This window comes from Medicago sativa, chromosome 6 (genome assembly GCF_051527215.1).
Source record: "Medicago sativa cultivar Bolivia chromosome 6, Bolivia_mono, whole genome shotgun sequence".
Lineage (NCBI taxonomy): Eukaryota > Viridiplantae > Streptophyta > Magnoliopsida > Fabales > Fabaceae > Medicago > Medicago sativa.
The window spans coordinates 14,756,228-14,760,001 of record NC_140754.1 but is presented as its reverse complement, the minus strand read 5'-3'; the positions used below and the strand labels follow the sequence as shown (position 1 = coordinate 14,760,001).

The following is a 3,774-nucleotide window of genomic DNA, read 5'->3' as shown; positions in this document are numbered from 1 at the left end:
AGATAAGTAAAGAGCATGGAAATACTGAAAACCAGGGCGTGGCTGAGCGAGACACGAGTTCACCATGGCGAGCTAAGGCGGTTTGAGGGCCACTTTGCTGATGTACGTGGAAGAAACCCACTGGTGAAAAATGCTTCAGACATGGTACAAATAACTTTTGTGACATTTCAGCTGGGATCAATCACTTACTCTAGAGCGAAAAATAGAGAGAAAGAGGGAGGAAAACCAATTGGCACGAATTGAAGGTGGATTAACAACATTTCTTGAGAAATCAAGGCTTGATGGAAAATCAATTCATCTTTTCTCATCTTTGTAAAGCTTCCATGACAATAACTAGCTAATTTACCTTTTAGTTGGGATTAAATGAAAACAATTTTTCTAATTATGTACTGCTCTTGATTATGCAATTACATGATTCTAGTTTATTCATGATATTGATGTTGTTCTTGAGTTTATTGCTTTAATCATATGATTTGAATGAATATTGAAAAGTATCTTTTAAATCTAGACTAGGATAACATCTATTGAGTACTAAATTCTAAAAATAGGGTTTAGTCTTAATATTCACTCAAGTATTGAATCATAATGCTTTCTTATTGATTAATAGGCAGAGAAATCGTTGATTAATCAATATGATCGAACCCAGGACTTTAATTAGACTAAATAACGTTTGTCGAGCAATACTTGAAAATATCGAATAAAACTAGGATCGGTGATTCTAATCATGACAGTGCATATGCAATAGGTTTATGAAGTTTAATCCCGACAAACTTATCTCTCTGCTAAACTCAATTTTATTTATTGCACTATAGTTCTATTAGGTTTTCTAAACAAACAAATTATAAACCCATCACTTAAAACGATATCGATTGTTGAAACGGCTTAAATATCGCACTAATCCGTTTGGAAACGATACAAAATTACACTTACTTTTGATACTACATCCGTGCAACATTGATGAAACTATTGAGAGAGATCGTTTCTACTAATTATAGTCCTATATCAATCATCAATCAAGAGACCAATATTTACTACAAGTAGAGATTACCGAATTTACACATAAAAATTTTTATTAAAAAGGGGAAGTTATTTATAGGAGATTTCCTTTGGAATCTTTGATCATTACAGTAACTTCCATGACTCTTATTGTTTTAAATATGCTTCAGCTTTTAAATAAATCATTTGCACCAATTGAATCAATCTTCCACACCAAATGTTCCTTCGGTTAGAACATCTTCTTTTAAGGCAGCCAACAATTTCCTCATAAATCGTACTACCTACCAATTTCACAAATGATGGACGTTACATCTTTCGTTGACAATATACTTGAGTAATTTGAGTAATTACAGATGCATACAAAGATACCTTCATATTTGCTTCACTGCTTTCATTTGCAAGTCATAAAAGAAATATACTTGACTAGTTGCTATTATTAAGCATCATAAAAAACAACATGTTTATGCTTTAAGGTGATATCTATAGGTTGTTATCCTTTAGAAAACTTGAAAGAGCCCAAATATTAAGGCTAATTTATTTGGAGAATTTACCTTGCATTGAAAGATCATATATTCACCATTATAGATCTTTACTTTCCAAAAATTTTACCATTAATATCTGAGAACTCAGTCTCAGTTCATACAACATCAGAACTTCGTTGCACTACAATATTAAAAGAGAAAAAAAAAATGTCAACCATTGCAATAGAAGTAACATTGAACTCTTACAATAGAGATAGTGATCACACAATGAACCAGGTGCTTTTTGACAGCATCCGTAATGGAAGCCCAAGTTAAGCTATCAGGTTTCGTATAAAAGTTATGAAAGGTGAACAAAGATCAAAGGGTCAGATGCTTTGGTGTGGCTTTGACCAAGGGTCGTAATTTATTACTAAGAGTGCTAACAGGTGAACTAAAAATCAAAGGTGACTTCTCTGGTGGATCCAAATTCTGAACCTGGAGACGCTGGAACAAGAAGGGGAAGAAAGAAAGATATAGATAGTGCAATTCTTGCTAAATGAACCAATGCCAATATGCTTCTTATAAATGAATTGACTTAGCCAGAACAAGATCTTAAATATATCTAGACATTCTTATCAATGGATGGTTAACCTTGAGTCTTCAGAAGGTGCCTTTGTCTTTGAAAATTACCATTATTTTCAATTCCCAAAAACAAAGGTAATTTCTGAAGACTCAAGTGATCATTCATTGATAAGAATGCCACTATTTATATCTACAAGCTAGTTCTATCTAAGTGAAATTATTAAAGGAAGCATAAAGGAACTACACCATATATATGTGTGTGTGTGTGTGTATATATATATATATATATATATATATATATATATATATATATATATATTTGTTTTCCCTGTCTTGTCTGGTGTCTCCAAGTTTAGAATTTGGATCCACCAGAGTCACCGCCTTTCATTGTTATCAAAAACCCGACTTAAGTCCCAAAATCCTGGTTTTTGCGACTTTGTGTAGCTTCAACGACTCAAATCCATAGCAAAGTCCCAAAAATAGACAAAATCCTATCAAAATCGCACAAAATCGCACAAAATCGTGAAATCCATTCAAAATCGCAGGATTTTGATGGATTTTAAAGGATTCTGTTCATTTTTTGATAAAGGTTAATTTTTGACCCAGATCGTAAATTGACCCGATTTGAATCCATGACCCGTTCTATAAAGACCCAAAAGGCTAAAAAATTTCATTCTTTCACTTCCCCCACATTTATGTATATGTTTGTGGACTTTGAACTTTAGTCATTTATGGCTATATGCAATTTATAACATATATTAAACATTATTTTTGTTTTGGTACAATCCTCGATTTTGATTGCGATTTTACGAGTCCCGACTTTGCTATCCTACATCGATTCTACAAAAGTCCTTGAGTAAAATCCTTCGATTTTGATTGCGATTTTACGAGTCCCGATTTTGCTACTCCCTTTCGACTTGAAGTAAAGTCCCGATTTTGATAACCTTGCCGCCTTTGATTATAGTTCACCTATTAACACTTTTAGTAGTAATGAATCATTGTCCCTGTTTAATGCCACAAAAAAGCATCTGACATAAATGAAAGATGTGAGTTTAACTTGGGCTTCCTTTTTCATAGCTTTAATTTCCACTTGAATAGAAGAAGTTTTTGTGGAACTTGATGGACCAATTTCACATATTAGTCAGAAATCACCATCACACCGTAGTTAAATTGAGACTTAACTTCCATCCATTCCTGTCTCGGATATCTCTGGGAAATCTAATTCATCGAACCGTGGTTGATAAGTTCCTTCTCAAGCTCCTATAATCACAATGGTTTTTCAGATCTTGAATTTCACAAAATCACTTTAATAGTTCCCAGACCTGAAAAATATTAGGAAATAAAAAATATGTATGACAATGTATTTTAGAAATCAAGTAATAAAGTAAAGAATGTAAAAGGAATAAACCCGTACCATTTGTATGAATGTATGAGGAAAAAAACCCTTACCTTATGCGCTTTTCTTTCTAGCACAAGCTCTAGAATGAAGTTCTACAGATCCTCAAGGAGGTGTCACAAGGATTTGAATTAAACGTTTCAAAAGAGCAAACCTTAATATTAGCGACAATCGATTAATTGGAGGACTATATGAAAAATGGTGGAAATACATTACCATTAAGGTCACACGAAATCGAAGGTGATTGAAAAACTTAGAAATTGTTTAGATGAACAAGGTGATGATATTGATGGTGAAAGTGGTATGGGTTTGAGAGTGTGAGGAGAGAAACATGTGAGT

The 3,774-nt window shown here is 33.1% G+C and overlaps 1 long non-coding RNA gene across 1 annotated transcript; it reads right to left on the bottom strand.

Moving 5' to 3' along the window:
- Positions 1 to 869: 869 nt before the first annotated feature.
- On the bottom strand, positions 870 to 3,774 carry LOC146913089 (uncharacterized). The gene is made up of 3 exons (XR_015013283.1): positions 3,489 to 3,774; positions 2,992 to 3,361; positions 870 to 2,420 (listed from the first exon to the last, which is right to left on the bottom strand). It is a non-coding gene; the product is annotated as an uncharacterized LOC146913089 (long non-coding RNA).